Source organism: Oncorhynchus nerka, linkage group LG1, assembly GCF_034236695.1.
Source record: "Oncorhynchus nerka isolate Pitt River linkage group LG1, Oner_Uvic_2.0, whole genome shotgun sequence".
Taxonomy (NCBI): domain Eukaryota; kingdom Metazoa; phylum Chordata; class Actinopteri; order Salmoniformes; family Salmonidae; genus Oncorhynchus; species Oncorhynchus nerka.
The window spans coordinates 46,526,853-46,545,828 of record NC_088396.1 but is presented as its reverse complement, the minus strand read 5'-3'; the positions used below and the strand labels follow the sequence as shown (position 1 = coordinate 46,545,828).

The 18,976-nt window shown below is 42.9% G+C and overlaps 1 pseudogene; it reads right to left on the bottom strand.

Moving 5' to 3' along the window:
• Window positions 1–13,612: 13,612 nt before the first annotated feature.
• LOC115130455 (aryl hydrocarbon receptor-like) overlaps window positions 13,613–18,976 on the bottom strand; it is a 47,616-nt pseudogene continuing 42,252 nt past the window's right edge.

Below are 18,976 nucleotides of genomic sequence, written 5' to 3'. Positions count from 1 at the left end.
CGGTGTCTATACACAGCTCAACCACTCCCGGTGTCTATACACAGCTCAACCACTCCCGGTGTCTTTACACAGCTCAACCACTCCCGGTGTCTATACACAGCTCAATCATCCCCGGTGTCTTTACACAGCTCAACCACCCCCGGTGTCTATACACAGCTCAACCACCCCCGGTGTCTATACACAGCTCAACCACTCCCGGTGTCTATACACAGCTCAACCACTCCCGGTGTCTATACACAGCTCAATCACCCCCGGTGTCTTTACACAGCTCAACCACCCCCGGTGTCTTTACACAGCTCAACCACCCCCGGTGTCTTTACACAGCTCAACCACCCCCGGTGTCTTTACACAGCTCAACCACTCCCGGTGTCTTTACACAGCTCAACCACTCCCGGTGTCTATACACAGCTCAACCACTCCCGGTGTCTATACACAGCTCAACCACCCCCGGTGTCTATACACAGCTCAACCACTCCCGGTGTCTATACACAGCTCAACCACCCCCGGTGTCTATACACAGCTCAACCACTCCCGGTGTCTATACACAGCTCAACCACTCCCGGTGTCTATACACAGCTCAATCACCCCCGGTGTCTATACACAGCTCAATCACCCCCGGTGTCTATACACAGCTCAATCACCCCCGGTGTCTATACACAGCTCAACCACCCCCGGTGTCTATACACAGCTCAACCACTCCCGGTGTCTATACACAGCTCAACCACCCCCGGTGTCTTTACACAGCTCAACCACTCCCGGTGTCTATACACAGCTCAACCACTCCCGGTGTCTTTACACAGCTCAACCACCCTCCATGTCAGTGTGACTCTTATAATAACCAATTCCAGTCAAAACAGACTATAACCCCACCTACCCTTTTATAGTTGAAATGCACTAGCTACTGATTCTCTCCAGCTGTAGACTCTAGTAATGTTTGCCTCTGCAAGGGTGACTGTTTGATTGGTTACACCGTTCCTATCTCTTAGGCTAGGGTGATTTGATTGGTTACTAAGTTCTCATCGGCTAAGGTGATTGTTTGATTGGTTACACCGTTCCTATCTCTTAGGCTAGGGTGATTTGATTGGTTACTAAGTTCCCGTCCTACCTCATCTCTTAAGCAAGGGTGATTTGATTGGTTACTAAATTCCATTCCTACCTCATCTCTTTCTCTACCAAAGTCTTGGTGCACTGTGGGTAGTTGAATATTCTCCATGTTAGGTCTGGCATGTTTATTAGGCCCTGGTGTATGTTGACATGGTGCAGGAGCAAAAGGATCTTATTGAATTGCAATTACATGTGTCATTTAACAGAAGCTCTAATCCAGAGCAATTTACAATACCGTCTTTAACAGTACTGTTCTACATCTCAGTAGCCAGCGATATGTTACTAAAAGCTGCTTCCAGGTCCTGAGCTGCACAGGAAGGAGGTTTTTGCCCCGTTGTTTATTTCTTGCTGCTATTCCCTGCATGCTACAGCACCACCCTGAGCTCAGGCACTGCAACTGCACTTGCTATCCAACACACCTGCACTTGCTTTGAACACATCGCGCATTGTTTGTCTATTTGCACTCTGATGAGTGTAAATGGGAGGGTGCTGACTTTCCTTTACAAACTGGGATTGGCATGAAAGCAGGTGTCAGATTACAGGTGACTGGTATTTCCCGAGTGCAACATGCAAACATAGGAGCAACACGTCGTCGTCATCATCCCTTGTCTGGAGAAGACACCCAGTCTGTTACAACATCACCAGCTTTTCACCGTGTGTTGTTAATGTCCTTTGTTCTTATTTTATTTTATTGTAGCATTTAAATGTTTGTTTTTTTAACCAGGACAGATTCATGCAAGCCTTAACAGAGTGCAGCTTCATTATATTGTGTGAACTTAGGCAGACCACGCTTCCTCAGCCCCCTTATAGTACATTTGGATTGGCAAGTGGTGTGGGAGACTGAATTAGTAAGGTTCACATACATCTGCCCTCTGTTAAAAAAAGAAAAATAACTCCTGTTTATTTCTCAATATAGAATCCTGGAAACAAGTATTTTGGGGGGGGGGGTTAGTTGATAAGGCATAGTTAGTGTTAAGGCTGAAGATATGGGGGTTCCATGAGAATCTGCTGATTGTTACAGTAATAGTTAAGAGGGCCCCGTTTTTAGTAATAGACTCCGTGTCCCATGATGCTTCTGTGTTCGATACCTCTGTTACAACTCCTGTTAATTCTCTCAACTGTCAATACAACTGCTTCAGTAGCTTAAGAGAGATCTGGGCCCATATCCACAGAGTCTAACAGTAGGAGGGCTGATCTAGGATCTTTCCATATATTCTTATTAATTCTGATCTAAAAGGCTAAACTGATCCTATATCAGCCCTCCTGCTCTGAGAGGCTTTGTGGGTACGGGCCCTGTTCTAAGTTGTGGGGCATACGTTTTTATCTCATCTTCAGTGTCCTTCCCATACTGTAATTCCAAACTACAGTACCCATCAGGCACTGGTGCAGTCCCACCACTCCCTCAGGTATCAGTCAGCTGTGTTTACACAGGCAGCCCAATTCTGATATTTTTTTCACTAGTCGGTCTTTTGACCAATCGGATCAGCTCTGAAACAGATTTGATGTGAAAAGGCCAATTAGTGGAGAAACGACCCAAATTGGGCTGCCTGTGTAAACGCAGCCTATAGTGTATCTATTCCAGAGCAACAGGACAAATGCAGAGAAGTTAACACTATTTGACATTTTCTAACACTGGAGGTTTGTACTGCAAAAAAATCCCACTAATTTCTGATTTTCTTATTTTTGTTAAAGTTCTCAACTAAAGAAACAAGTAACGTTAGAAATTCAAGACTGAAATTTGAACCTTTTTTGGCATTTACATTTAAGTCATTTAGCAGACGCTCTTATCCAGAGCGACTTACAAATTGGTGCAAGAAAGTTGTTAAAGTTGCATCTCGACTCAACTTACATTTGTCTTTTTTCTAAGTCTATTTGTATCTGTTGTTTCTTTAAGTAAACAATTAAGAATATTAAAGGATTTAATCAGGCAATTCTTATTCTTTCACTTTGTTTGAATTATGCAGCAGAACCACACTGTCTTCAGACCGATGACGTCGTTCTAATGAGACCGCGGTGTCATTGTCTTAGGTCAGCTGATAATGGCAGAACCATTTCTGCCTCTGATCTGGCAGACTCATTAAACACAAATGTTTTGTTTGTAAATTATGTCTGAGTTTTGGCGTGTGCCCCTGGCTATCTGTCCAAAAAATAATAATAATTGTGCCTTCTGGTTTGCTTAATATAAGGAATTTGAAATGATTTATACATTTACTTTTGATACTTAAGTATATTTAAAATCAAATACTTTTTACACTTTTACTCAAGTAGTATTTTACTGGGTGACTTTTCACATGTTCTATTAAGGTTTCTTGACTTTTTCCACCACTGTCCACTGCAGCGTAGAAGCCAGGATGTCCATGTGTCAACCAGGTGCCCATGCCTTTGTCATGGTCATCCCTGTAAACTCACACAAAGGCAGGGAGTGGACAGTAGAGGGCCTCCTCGAGCTTCTAAACCACAGTGTGGAGGCACATGACACTGAGGGGCAGGTCACTAGATGAGCACATAGCGAGACATGGGTTTTCTCCATATAGGCAACATGGGCAGCTGCCCAGGGCGGCATCTTGCCGGGTGCAGCACAGGGCGGCATCTTGCCGGGTGCAGCACAGGGCGCCATCTTGCCGGGTGCAGCACAGGGCGCCATCTTGCCGGGTGCAGCACAGGGCGCCATCTTGCCGGGTGCAGCACAGGGCGCCATCTTGCCGGGTGCAGCACAGGGCGCCATCTTGCCGGGTGCAGCACAGGGCGCCATCTTGCCGGGTGCAGCACAGGGCGCCATCTTGCCGGGTGCAGCACAGGGCGGCATCTTGCCGGGTGCAGCACAGGGCGCCATCTTGCCGGGTGCAGCACAGGGCGGCATCTTGCCGGGTGCAGCACAGGGCGCCATCTTGCCGGGTGCAGCACAGGGCGCCATCTTGCCGGGTGCAGCACAGGGCGCCATCTTGCCGGGTGCAGCACAGGGCGCCATCTTGCCGGGTGCAGCACAGGGCGCCATCTTGCCGGGTGCAGCACAGGCGCCATCTTGCCGGGTGCAGCACAGGGCGCCATCTTGCCGGGTGCAGCACAGGGCGCCATCTTGCCGGGTGCAGCACAGGGCGGCATCTTGCCGGGTGCAGCACAGGGCGGCATCTTGCCGGGTGCAGCACAGGGCGGCATCTTGCCGGGTGCAGCACAGGGCGCCATCTTGCCGGGTGCAGCACAGGGCGCCATCTTGCCGGGTGCAGCACAGGGCGCCATCTTGCCGGGTGCAGCACAGGGCGCCATCTTGCCGGGTGCAGCACAGGGCGCCATCTTGCCGGGTGCAGCACAGGGCGCCCGCACAATTTTTATTTTTATTTTTTAATAATATTCAGAATGGTGAGATTTGCGCGATTGGTTTTCTATTGCTCATTTGCAAGTCACGTCAATGATATCATGTCACCATGTGGGACTGTGGGTCAATTAACCTTGTCGGAGTGGACGCCCCGATTCTAGTTTGTGAGCTAGGCAGGCTACTGCCTGGGAAGGTCTCCCACTCAGAAGTACGAGGGGGGCGGGGGTAGGTTGACCTCAGGTCTCCCCTCTGGAAGCCCGAGGTAGGGGTAGCGGGGGTAGGTTGACCTCAGGTCTCCCCTCTGGAAGCCCGAGGTAGGGGGAGCGGGGGATTCTATCAAATAACACACCTCTAACTTTGTACAGTACTAATGCAATTAGTTGTGAAATTTTGTTATTTATTTGTATTTTTTTTATTTCACCTTTATTTAACCAGGTAGGCTAGTTGAGAACAAGTTCTCATTTACAACTGCAACTTGGCCAAGATAAAGCAAAGCAGTGCGACACAAACAACACAGAATTACACATGGAATAACATGGAATAGAGAATAAACAAGTCAATAACACAGTAGAAAAAAATAAAGTCTATATACAGTGTGTGCAAATGGCGTGAGGAGGTAGGCAACAAATAGGCCATAGTAGTGAAGAACTAGGATTTAGCAGATTAACACTGGAGTGATAAATGAGCAGATGATGATGTGCAAGTAGAGATACTGGTGTGCAAAAGAGCAGAAAACTAAATAAAAACAGTATGGGGATGAGTTAGGTTGTCACGCCTTGGTCATTGTATTGTGTTTTCGTTATATGTTTGGTCAGGCCAGGGTGTGACATGGGTTTATATGTTGTGGTTCGTATTGGGGTTTGTAGTATTTGGGATCGCGGCTGAGTAGGGGTGTTGTATAGGCTTGGCTTCCTGAGGCGGTTCTCAATCAGTCAGGTGATTCTCGTTGTCTCGGATTGGGAACCGTATTTAGGTAGCCTGGGTTCACTGTGTATTTCGTGGGTGATTGTTCCTGTCTCTGTGTAGTTTCACCAGATAGGCTGTAATTAGGTTTTGTTCCGTTTGTTGTTTTGTATTTATAAGTTATTTCATGTGTCACTTTGTTCATTAAAGTCATGAGTAACCACTACGCTGCATTTCGGTCCGACTCTCTTTCTACAAACGAAGAACGCCGTTACATAGGTAAAATGGGTGGGCTATTTACAGATGGACTATGTACAGCTGTAGCGGTCGGTTAGCTGCTCAGATAGCTGATGTTAATGTTCGTGAGGGAAATATAAGTCTCCAGCATCAGCGATTTTTGCAATTCGTTGCAGTCACTGGCAGCAGAGAACTGGAAGGAAAGGCGGCCAAATGAGGTGTTGGCTTTGGGGGTGACCAGTGAGATATACCTAGTGGAACGTGTGCTACGGGTGGGTGTTGTTATCGTGACCAGTGAGCTGAGATAAGGCAGAGCTTTACCTAGCATAGACTTACAGATGACCTGGAGTCAGTGGGTTTGGTGACGAATATGTAGCGAGGGCCAGCCGACTAGAGCATACAGGTCGCAGTGGTGGGTGGTATAAGGTGCTTTGGTAACAAAACGGATGGCACTATGATAGACTGCATCCAGTTTGCTGAGTAGAGTATTGGAAGCTATTTTGTAGATGACATCGCCAAAGTCAAGGATCGGTAGGATAGTCAGTTTTACTAGGGTAAGTTTGGCGGCATGAGTGAAGGAGGCTTTGTTGCGAAATGGAAAGCCAATTCTAGATTTGATTTTGTATTGGAGATGTTAAAATGAGTCTGGAAGGAGAGTTTACAGTCTAGCCAGACACCTAGGTATTTATAGTTGTCCACATATTCTAGGTCAGAAACGTCCAGGGTGGTGATGCTAGTCGGGCGGGCTGATGCGGGCAGCGAACGGTTGAAAAGCATGCATTTAGTTTTACTAGCGTTTAAGAGCAGTTGTTTTTTTTGTGGATTTGCCCAGGAAGCCATACAAGTTAGACCAGCCACTGCCAGGGACAATGTCATCACTCAGGACCTAGAGCTGCTGAGGATGATAGATGAAATGGTGGAAGGAAACAGTGAGGGCAGTGGTCTTGGTTATGTTGTCATGAATTCAATTTTTTCAATGGCCGTTGAGGTAAAGAGGTCGGCAGAGAGCGAGCCTGAGACGGATGGAGGTGCAGAGACAGAGGGACACACTCAGATCTTTTTACCAGATAATTTCCCCCAAAACCTCTATCCTTACATTTTAATTGGCTCTGTGCCATATATGAAATCATGCAAGTAGATTATATGAGCTGGGTCTGTGAGGGCTCCACTAAGGACAGCAACAGGGACTGCTATAGGAGCTGGGTCTGTGAGGGCTCCACTAAGGGCAGCAACAGGGACTGCTATAGGAGCTGGGTCTGTGAGGGCTCCACTAAGGACAGCAACAGGGACTGCTATAGGAGCTGGGTCTGTGAGGGCTCCACTAAGGACAGCAACAGGGACTGCTATAGGAGCTGGGTCTGTGAGGGCTCCACTAAGGGCAGCAACAGGGACTGCTATAGGAGCTGGGTCTGTGAGGGCTCCACTAAGGGCAGCAACAGGGACTGCTATAGGAGCTGGGTCTGTGAGGGCTCCACTAAGGACAGCAACAGGGACTGCTATAGGAGCTGGGTCTGTGAGGGCTCCACTAAGGACAGCAACAGGGACTGCTATAGGAGCTGGGTCTGTGAGGGCTCCACTAAGGGCAGCAACAGGGACTGCTATAGGAGCTGGGTCTGTGAGGGCTCCACTAAGGACAGCAACAGGGACTGCTAATGGAGCTGGTTCTGTGAGGGCTCCACTAAGGGCAGCAACAGGGACTGCTATAGGAGCTGGGTCTGTGAGGGCTCCACTAAGGGCAGCAACAGGGACTGCTATAGGAGCTGGGTCTGTGAGGGCTCCACTAAGGACAGCAACAGGGACTGCTATAGGAGCTGGGTCTGTGAGGGCTCCACTAAGGGCAGCAACAGGGACTGCTATAGGAGCTGGGTCTGTGAGGGCTCCACTAAGGGCAGCAACAGGGACTGCTATAGGAGCTGGTTCTGTGAGGGCTCCACTAAGGACAGCAACAGGGACTGCTAATGGAGCTGGGTCTGTGAGGGCTCCACTAAGGGCAGCAACAGGGATTATTACTATATGAGCTGCAGCAGGGACTCTGCCGGGGAGTTTTCTGATATGAGAGGAGGCCAGAGAGAATAGTGGAGTGGAGTCACATTAACAAGGATCTACATGGAAGATAAACTGGGATTGAGGAATAAACATTACAAGCACAGACTTAGTTCAACATTCAATTTAATTACAAATTCAATGTGGAATAAACCAAACCAATGCAGCTGTTTTTATGTCAATATTACATTTCTGGGTAACAATTAAGTACCTTACTGTGATTGTTTGAATGAATTGACAAAAATGGCGAAGAATAGTTTCTCAATAAATAATTTTTCTAGGACTGTCTGGGAGCAATCTAGCTGTTATTGGAAGATAGGTTTGGAACTCTTTTTCTTATTGGTTTATTGACAAATTTACTGCCTGGTGACGTCACCAGTTATTTAAAAACGAACACCAAAATAGGTTGAAATGTCAGGCAGTCCTTTCAAACAGCTCTTACACTAGAAGGGCATTATCATGTTCACAATTTCATAGTATTATTCCAACCTCATACTGTGGAAATATTAATAAAATCAAGTTTCTGATTGCACAGGGCCTTGAAAATACTATTGATCAATGATCAAGATGTGCATGGCATCAAAGGGTGTGATTTGAGCAAACATTTATAAAATGGAGCAAATGCTTCCCATGACACTTTCAGAAACAGCACTTGGTTTCTATGATTTAATGTACTGTGTTCAACTAACGTTTTCCATGAGATCAACATTACTTTGGATAAAAAATTGATTATTTAAAGTAATAATTTGTTTTAAAAAATCTAATGACAACAAAAATATGACCAATAATGGCTCCATTGGTTATGAAAGTAGCATTACTTTTCATAGAAATAGAAAAAAATACTCATATTCAAAATCAAAATGATACAAATCATATATTTAAGAGAGATCGAAATGTACTGCGGGGGGATGGTCCAACTCAAGGTGTCATAAAAAATAAATGCCCCCACCTCACAAAGTATTATTTTTTCACATGACCCTCCACTTGTACTCTAAAATTAATTGAACACCCTCCCCCTCATAGAATTAACTCAAAATAATGTTAATAACTGTAGCGACCCTGTGTTTATAAACTTGGATATAAACTTCAACACTTCAGCATGTGTTTGTGGCACTGTCAATGCCATGCAGGGCTACAGGCCAGAAGTTTGAGGATTTGCTGACCACCACAGACGAGCTCACTCTCCCTGCCTGTTTCATTACACTACGATCAGAGCCAGTTGAAGACAATGATTAGCTAGGGAGAAATCAGATTAGCTAGGGAGAAATCAGGTATTCAACATTTTGAAACCATATTTCTAATTATATCCAATATATGCAACACAGTTTCAACCAACAGTTTTCTGTGCCAATGCACCACACAACCAATAAATAAAGCATACTGACTTTGAGCACTTCAACTTGAGAGGTCAAAGAAAACCCCCCGCGGGCCAAATTCGACCAGCAGGCCGCCAGTTGGGGAACCCTGATTTAAGGTGTCTTATAGCCAGGTTTCTATTCAATTGACGACCGATTTTCATGTGAATATTCTTTAATCTTCATAAAAACAATATGACTGACCTTCATGTCCTTTAGTAAAAAATAGGCGCTGGACAACATGACAGGGAAGATTTACATTTACCGGACATTTGAGAAATGTAATGGACATCCATATGCATTCAGATCCAACCTGGTACAGCCTAACATAATAATTGTCCATCTCACGGTTCAGTTGTCAGTTATTTGAACACTAAAAGTATCAGAGCATTAAATGCAAAGGCCTATTGGTTTATTTGCCCACTGTATGATATTAATATTTTAATATAAATACATTACTAGTCAAACGTTTGGACACACCTACTCATTCAAGGGTTTTTCTTTATTTGGACTATTTTCTACATTAAAATATATTTTATATAACAGTCTTGAAGGAGTTCCCACATATGCTGAGCACTTGTTGGCTGATTTTCCTTCACTCTGCAGTCCATCTCATCCCAAACCATCTCAATTGGGTTGAGGTTGGGTGATTGTGGAGGCCATGTCATCTGATGCAGAACTCCATCACTCTCCTCACAGCATGGAGGTGTGTTGGGTCATTGTCCTGTTGAAAAACAAATGATAGTCCCACTAAGCACAAACCAGATGGGATGGCGTATCGCTGGAGAATGCTGTCACAGCCATACTGGTTAAGTGTGCCTTCAATTCTAAATATATCACAGACAGTGTCACCAGCAAAGCACTCCCACACCATCACACCTCCTTCTCCATGCTTCACGGTGGGAACCACACATGCGGAGATAATCTGTTCACGTAATCATATTGAAGATGAGTCTTCAATAAAGACTTAAAGGTCGAGACCGAGTTTGCGTCTCTCACATGGATAGGCAGACCATTCCATAAAAATTGAGCTCTATAGGAGAAAGCCCTGCCTCCAGTTGTTTGCTTAGAAATTCTAGTGACAGTAAGAAGACCTACGTCTTGTGACCGTAGCGTATGTGTAGGTATGTATGGCAGGACCAAATCGGAAAGATGGGTAGGAGCAAGCCCATGTAATGCTTTTTAGGTTAGCAGTAAAACCTTGAAACCAGACCTTGCCTTAACAGGAAGCCAGTGTAGAGAGGCTAGCACTGGAGTAATATGATACATTTTTGGGGGTTCCAGTCAAGATTCTAGCAGCCGTGTTTAGCACTAACTAACTTTATTTGGTGCTTTATCCAGGTAGCCGGAAAGTAGAGCATTGCAGTAGTCTAAGCTAGAAGTGACAAAAGCATGGATACATTTTTCTGCATCATTTTTGGACAGAAGGTTTCAGATTTTTGCAGTGTTACGTAGATGGAAAAAAGCTGTCCTAGAAACAGTCTCGATATATTCATCAAAAGAGAGATCAGGGTCCAGAGTAACGCAGAGGTCCTACAGAGTTTTATTTGAGACGACTGTACAACCATCAAGATTAATTATCAGATTCAACAGAAGATCTCTTGGTTTCTTGGGACTTAGAACTAGCATCTCTGTTTTGTCCGAGTTTAAAAGTAGAACATTTGCCGCCATCCACTTCCTTATGTCTGAAACACAGGCTTCCAAGGAGGGCAATTTTGGGGTTTCACCATGTTTCAAATGTACAGCTGTGTGTCGTCCGCATAGCAGTGAAATTTAACATTATGTTTCAGAATGACATCACCAAGAGGTAAAATATATAGTGAAAACAATAGTGGTCCTAAAACGGTGCCTTGAGGAACATCGAAATTTACAGTAGATTTGTCAGAGGACAAAACATCCACAGAGACAAACGGATAACTCTCCGACAGATAAGATCTAAACCAGGCCAGAACTTGTCCATGTAGACCAATTTGGGTTTCCAATCTCTCCAAAAGAATGTTGTATTCGATGGAATCATAAGCAGCACTAAGGTCTAGGAGCACGAGGACAGATGCAGAGTCTCGGTCTGATGCCATTAAAAGGTAATTTACCACCTTCACAAGTGCAGTCTCAGTGCTATGATGGGGCCTAAAACCAGACTGAAGCGTTGAGAGGATCTGCAGAGAAGAATGGGAGAAACTCCCCAAATACAGGTGTGCCAAGCTTGTAGTGTCATACCCAAGAAGACTCAAGGCTGTAATCACTGCCAAAGGAAAGAGCTAAGTAAAGGGTCTGAATAGTTATGTAAATGTGATATTTAATAATAAAACAATTATATATACATTTGTTAAAATGTCTAAAAAACCTGTTTTTGCTTTGTCCTTATTGGGGAATAACATTATTTAATCTATTTTAGAATGAGGCTGTAACGTAACAAAATGTGGAAAAAGTCAAGGGGTCTGAATACTTTCTGAATGCACTGTATGCCTAAAAGTACCTGAAACATCCCCTTTCTAATGAAACATGAGACAAAAAGAGGATGTTTCCCTTGGCCATACTGTGTCAGACAGACAGCCACAGGATGCATGGGATATTCTGGAGTAGTTTTGCATAGCTGACACGGCAGTCCTCTGCTCTTAGTGTGGGACAGCTCCTTGTCACTTCCCCTTGCATTATCTGTAGGCTATGCACCATGCAGTTGCAATAGACCAGTGGTGATGTCAGCAGTTTGCATCGGGGAACACCATCCAATACAATTAAAAGTTATATTTGAAGAGTTCCCTAAGTGTGTTTGTTGATTGGTTTAAGCCTATGAGAAAGACAGAGACAGAGGGAGTGAGAGAAAATGAGTGTGTGTTTTACGTGCTGAAAGTGACAAGAGGGAGGAGGCTTCCGCTCATAGCTTTATATGGTACTGTACTCGTATATTTTGTATATAAAATCTGTATCTTAAGATTGATGAAAGGCTAGGGCATGAGCCCCATGTGGTCTCTGCTTTGCCACTAACCTGGGGGAAGGAGTATTATGGAATGTTGCTTAGCCACTAACCTGGGGGAAGGAGTATTATGGAATGTTGCTTAGCCACTAACCTGGGGGTAGGAGTATTATGGAATGTTGCTTAGCCACTAACCTGGGGGAAGGAGTATTATGGAATGTTGCTTAGCCACTAACCTGGAGGTAGGAGTATTATGGAATGTTGCTTAGCCACTAACCTGGGGAAAGGAGTATTATGGAATGTTGCTTAGCCACTAACCTGGGGGACGGAGTATTATGGAATGTTGCTTAGCCACTAACCTGGGGAAAGGAGTATTATGGAATGTTGCTTAGCCACTAACCTGGGGGACGGAGTATTATGGAATGTTGCTTAGCCACTAACCTGGGGGTAGGAGTATTATGGAATGTTGCTTAGCCACTAACCTGGGGGAAGGAGTATTATGGAATGTTGCTTAGCCACTAACCTGGGGGAAGGAGTATTATGGAATGTTGCTTAGCCACTAACCTGGGGGTAGGAGTATTATGGAATGTTGCTTAGCCACTAACCTGGGGAAAGGAGTATTATGGAATGTTGCTTAGCCACTAACCTGGGGGACGGAGTATTATGGAATGTTGCTTAGCCACTAACCTGGGGGTAGGAGTATTATGGAATGTTGCTTAGCCACTAACCTGGGGGTAGGAGTATTACGGAATGTTGCTTAGCCACTAACCTGGGGGAAGGAGTATTACGGAATGTTGCTTAGCCACTAACCTGGGGGAAGGAGTATTATGGAATGTTGCTTAGCCACTAACCTGGGGGTAGGAGTATTATGGAATGTTGCTTAGCCACTAACCTGGGGGAAGGAGTATTATGGAATGTTGCTTAGCCACTAACCTGGGGGTAGGAGTATTATGGAATGTTGCTTAGCCACTAACCTGGGGGTAGGAGTATTATGGAATGTTGCTTAGCCACTAACCTGGGGAAAGGAGTATTATGGAATGTTGCTTAGCCACTAACCTTTTTGTCACAGAAAGGCCAATAAGATCATCAGGGACCCCAGCAACCCGATCCATGGCCTGTTCTCCCCGCTTCCATCACTCAGAAGGGGGAAGTGTAGGAGCGTCATGTCAAAAACTGCCAGAATAATTAAAGAGGACTAGAGCCATCCTTTTAAAATAAGGGGTCTACTCAAACTTACCATGTCTGGTTTTAGGCGGGGATAAGATAGGGAAAAAAGCAGCCCTGGCCAACTCTGAAATCTTATTAAGAAGCAGAGAGAGAGAGCGGTCTGGCCAAATAGCAGTATGAGTATGGAGGGGAGAGAACAGTGAACAGGCCATGCCTTTAAAAGCCTGTCTGAATAATTCTGAAGTACTGCTGTGGTAGAGCAAGGGCCAAAGTTCAAACCATCATAAAGAGCTATTTTAGTCTGCCTCTTTCATGTGATTCATGCTTTTCATATTTGTCTCCATTGGACATAGTAGTTATTTTTCAGATGACTCAGTGAATATTATGATAATAATACCTGGGATTTATATAGTGTTTTCATGGACCCAAAATGCCTACCATGCAAAATTGTATTCAAACTTAAAATGTCAGACTTGATTTGTCCTAATAAAAAAATGTATCAATCCCTACAAAAATCTGCTTTAATTCTAATGAATTCTAATCCACAATAATGAACATTTCCTGTATCAATGTGATTGCAAAAATCCTTTATTTCAAAGGACCAAAATAATACATTTGAAACAAGCAGTCAAAGGCCTTGGGTCAAAATGTAGCTCATAACAACTACATCTGTTCCTGTTCACATGTTAAAATAAATTCAATGTGACTGAGTAAAAGACTCAAAATAAAGTTCTCAATATGTTAAATGAATTGAGTTTCAGTAGTATGGCACCATTTTGGAATATCAAGAAGAGTCCAACTTTTTTGTGACATGTGAGAGTACATGTACAGTGCATTCGGAAAGTATTCAGACCCTTTCATTTTTTCCACATACTGTACAGCCTTATTCTAAAATGGATTAAAATGTTATCTTTCCTCATCAATCTACTCACTATACCCCATGGCACAGCATAAACAGGTTTGAAAAATCACCTTTACATACAGTACCCGTCCAAAAATTTGGACACACCTACTCATTCTCGGGTTTTTCTTTATGTTGATTATTTTCTACCTTGTAGAATAATAGTGAAGACATCAAAACTATGAAATAACACATATGGAAGCATGTAGTAACCAAAAAAGTATTAAACAAATTAAAATATATTTGAGATTCTTCAAAGTAGCCACCCGTTCGTTGCCTTGATGACAGATTTGCACACTCATCATCCATTTAAGAATGGTGGAGGCCACTGTGTTCTTGGGAACCTCCAATGCTGCAGAAATGTTTGGCACCCTTCCCCAGATCTGTGCCTCGACACAATCCTTTCTCGGAGCTCTACGGACAATTCCTTCGTCCTCATGGCTTGGTTTTTGCTCTGACATGCACTGTCAACTGTGAGGCCTTATATAGACAGGTGTGTGCTTTTCCAAATCATGTCCAATCAATTGAATTTACCACAGGTGGACTCCAATCAAGTTGTAGAAACATCTAACGGATGATCAATGGAAACAGGATGCACCTGAGCTCAATTTCGAGTCTCAAAGCAAAGGGTCTGAATACTTATGTAAATAAGTATTTTTTTGCAAACATTTCTAAAAACCTGTTTTCACTTTGTCATTATGGGGTATTGTGTGTAGATTGATGAGGGGGGAGAAAATGTCATTCATTTTACAACAAGGCTGTAACATAACAAAATGTGGAAAAAGTCAAGGGGTCTGAATACTTTCCGAATGCACTGGAGTCAACACGAGTTCGATAAGCAGCAGTGTTTTAAAACAAGTGAAATGACGCAGAACTTTACATACCTGTATTTCTCAAAACCATTGCTGTTTGTTTACACTTGTTTTTTTAATCATATTGTTAATAGGCCACATCAATTAATTATTAAATATATCAAACATTGTAATAGTAAAAAAAGAAAGGGGAAAGAAACCAAGTTGATTCTGAAACCACATGTGTATCACATTTCAACTTAAAACACAATAAATTACAATAATGGTAATAATAACAAAAATAATGACGATAATTATTGTAACAACTACAAGGAAATCTCTTTTCAGCATCTCCATGATGAAATACTTATATTTAGCACTACTGCCCAAATGATTTAGTATTTACATAAAACATTCAACATGGCATCCTTCCAGAAGAGATCATTTGGTTTTCAGATGTGTCAGTGAACTGTCATTAGATCAACATCATAAGACTGGAATAGTTGCTGGCAACGTTTAGATTCTGACGATATACAGTACTTCCCACCTCATCAAGAAGGTTTCTTGTAATGTATGTTAGAGGAATGAATCACAAATGAATAAATACTGAATTCAAAGCAGCCTTCAGCTAGTTCAGAGTCAGTTGACCTTAGTATTGGACGGTACAAGATGTCAACGACAACAACAAAATTATAATTCAAGTGAACAAAAATATGACAATTGTACAGAAGTGTGAGGACATCAACCGATCACCTGAAATATAATACCGCAAAAATAGAACAAAAAGACAATTGTTACAGATTTCCCAACCTCAAATATTAAAACGTAAAAGAAGGTCCATCTCTATCATTTTTTGGGGACGTAAATAACCTTAGTTTCCCTGACAGACTACCGTATCTGCATACTGGGTGCTTGAAATAAAGTGCAGGATATTCTAGACCTGTTTTTCCTTTACATTACTTAATGTTCTAAAAGCAATTCATTAACGTTCCCCAATAGAGGAAACTCATGAGCACTGGACGTTGCATTTGAAGGTTCCATTCCTGTTGTATGACACCGATCATGATGTCATGTGTCACAACAAATCATAAATGTGATGGTGCCGTAAGCATCTATACATGCAGGGTTAGGTGGTGTCTCCATGACTACCAATGACCATGTTGTACTTCCACCAGGACTAAAAATATATATTTTTTTACATAAAAAAACAGAAACAACAATTCTAAGACTAAGATTATTTTCTTCTGAGTTATTTTAAAAACAGAATAAAACTCAACTTTAGCGCTCCGACGTGATATTGTAAACAAAGGACTCAAATGATAATTATGTTATTATGAAACATCAAACCCAACCAAACAAAAGTACCAAAAATATTTAGGCCTAAGTGTTGCTTTTGTTGTCAACTAGAGTAACAAGCTGGTCCAGTGGTAGGTTGGGTGGGTGGGACCCTCCAGTCAGTTAGTGTCCCCTGGAGGTCCCCAGTCAGAGGTAAAATCCTGAGGTCTGGAGAGTGTCAGGGCAGGGGAGTTGGCCGTTAGAGGGCACCACTCCTATTGGGCAGAACACAGCCTCCTGAGTAGGTCCCGTTAAGAATGCAGCCATTTTCCATCTGAGAAAAGAGGAAGAAGACATGGAGACAATGAAGGGAACCTGCTTTTCAGCTTGTGAATGGTATGACGTTGATGGTTGACTACCAGCAGCAGATTGACACCTGAAATACCAATGACTGCATTGTCAGCAATATTGGCAATTTAACTTCTTGGTGACAGGGGGCAGTATTTTCACGTCCGGATGAAATGCATGCCCAGATTCAACTGCCTGCTACTCATCCCCAGAAGATAAGATATGCATATTATTAGTGGATTTGGATAGAAAACTGTTTGAATCATGTCTGTGAGTATAACAGAACTTATTTAGCAGGTGAAACCCCGAGGACAAACCATTCAGATTTTGTTTTGTTTTGAGGTCACTCTTTTCAATGGGTTTTCATTGGGAATCCAGCTTTCTAAGGGACCTTCTTGCAGTTCCTATCGCTTCCACTGGATGTCAACAGTCTTTAGAAATTGGTTGAGATCATTGCTTTGTGTAATGAAGAAGTACGGCCATCTTGAACGAGGGTCACTTGAAGTCTACTGTTAGATAGAGGTGCGTGACCAGAAAGCATGCTTCAGTTTGTTTTCTTCCTGTATTGAACACAGATCATCCCATCTTCAATTGTATCCATTATTTATGTTAAAAATACCTAGAGTTGTATTACAAAAGTCGTTTGAAATGTTTTGGCAAAGTTTACAGGTAACTTTTGAGATATTTTGTAGTCACATTGCGCAAGTTGGAACCGGTGTTTTTCAGGATCAAACACGCCAAATAAATGGACATTTTGGATACATATCGATGGAATTAATCGAACAAAAGGACCATTTGTGATGTTTATGGGACATATTGGAGTGCCAACAAAAGAAGCTCGTCAAAGGTAAGGCATGAATTATATTTTTTATTTCTGCGTTTTGTGTCGCGCCTGCAGGGTTGAAATATGGTTTCTCTCTTTGTTTACGGAGGTGCTATCCTCAGATAATAGCATCGTTTGCTTTCGCCGAAAAGCCTTTTTGAAATCTGACATGTTGGTTGGATTCACATCAAGTGTAGCTTTAATTTGCTATCTTGCATGTGTGATTTAATGAAAGTTAGATTTTTATAGTAATTTATTTGAATTTGGCGCTCTGCATTTTCCCTGGCTTTTGGCCAGGTGGGACGCTAGCCCACATATCCCAGAGAGGTCAATAAAGAGCTGTTGAAAGATACATTCTCAATATCAAACATCATCAATCTAAAAAAATCATTTTGACTTACGCTTATTAATTTTGTGATTTGCAGTATTAATTATGGAAGTTATTTGTGAAAGAATGGTGATTGTAATGTATCTAAACACATTGCGTCCCTGAATAGCACCTCCTGTCCTGGTGTGAACTATGGAACCTTACTGTCTCTACAGAACCCGTTGTCTTACATTTACAATCAAATGCTTGTCAGTTCCCTTTAAATAGTGGCCATTAATTAAATGCTACTCTTAGAAGAAAAGGGTTCCAAAAGGGTTCTTCAGCTGTCCCCATAGGACCACTCTTTTTGATTCCAGGTAGAACCCTTTTGAGTTCCATGGAACCCCAAAAGGTTCTACCTGGAACCAAAAACAAAAACGGTTCTACCTGGAACCAAAAATGGTTCTTCAAAGGGTTATCCATATGGGGACAGCCGAAGAACCCTTTAAAGGTTCTAGATAGCAACTTTTTTCTAAGAGAGTACTGACCCTGAACAGACAGAACAAGTGCCACAAAAGGGGTGCAAAAATTACATTATACATTTTTTATTGTTGAATAATCATGAGGGGAGGAATAATTATGTTATTGTTGACAGGAGGAGGAGGAGTGAAAGTAGGAATCAGTCAAGGAACAGTTAGCACCAGATGTCAGTGTGGACGTTACAGGGCTTCTACTGTGTGTTGTGTCTTACTGTATGAGTGGCCATTTATATAAACTCCATTATGTTCACTGGAGACACTGTCCAGCTTGCAAGGCCTCTGAGGCCCTCTGTTAGGGACCATTGTCCCAGCTTTGTTGTATCCGCCACTGTTCCTCAATCAATATGAAGATTTTAGGAAGAGGTGTACAGATGTAGAATCTTAATTTGATCACCCAGATGCAAGATAACTTTCCTGCAATGCAGGACATTTAAAATGTGTAGTGTATGAGGTTTAAAAAGGCTTCTGATTTTCCCTTACACAAAATGTATCAACCCCTACAAAAATGTCCATTCATTATAATCCACATAAGAATAAAAAATTCCCGCTGTAGCAAACTGGCTCAAATTAAGATGCTACATGTATAAAAGCTGATGAACCCTTCTGTAAATAATCTAGTTCTTAGGCAGTGCATATTCAACTAGCAGACCCATAACCCTAACCTTAACCCTTACAGTAACCTCCGCCCTAACCTTAACCCTACCATTAATCGTAAACCAGCCAGAACCTTAACCAATTTCTAATCCTATTCATAAAGTCCACCCTAATGCCACTGTCAGGAGCTCTCACCCAAAGGAATAGAATTAGAAGACTGAGTGTACATAACATTAGGAACACCTGCCCCTTCTTTTGCCCTCAGAACAGCCTCAATTCTTTGGGACATGGACTCTACAAGGTGTCTAAAGCGTTCCATAGGGATGCTGGCCCATTTTGACCTTAATGCTTCGCACAGTTGT